The sequence below is a fragment of the Haliaeetus leucocephalus genome, unplaced genomic scaffold (assembly GCF_000737465.1).
Source record: "Haliaeetus leucocephalus isolate CR32 unplaced genomic scaffold, Haliaeetus_leucocephalus-4.0 Scaffold566, whole genome shotgun sequence".
NCBI lineage: Eukaryota > Metazoa > Chordata > Aves > Accipitriformes > Accipitridae > Haliaeetus > Haliaeetus leucocephalus.
In genome coordinates, this window is record NW_010973002.1 from 5,523,442 (window position 1) to 5,523,655 (window position 214).

The window sequence follows — 214 nt, forward strand, 5'->3', positions numbered from 1 at the left end:
GCCCGCCGGCCTCGTCACCCGTTATCTGCGGGCACCGGAGGGCCGGGCTCCCCCCCGGCCTCGCCGCAGGGACCCCGCCCGGCCTCCCGGGCAGCTTTCGACCGGGGGCGGCGTCGGCCCCGCGCCCCTTTCTCCCCCTCCACCGTTCGGAGGGCCGCCGGGGTCTCGCCTCCCTCCGCCTCCCCCGCCCCGGGGCAGCGGAACGCGGCCAGCC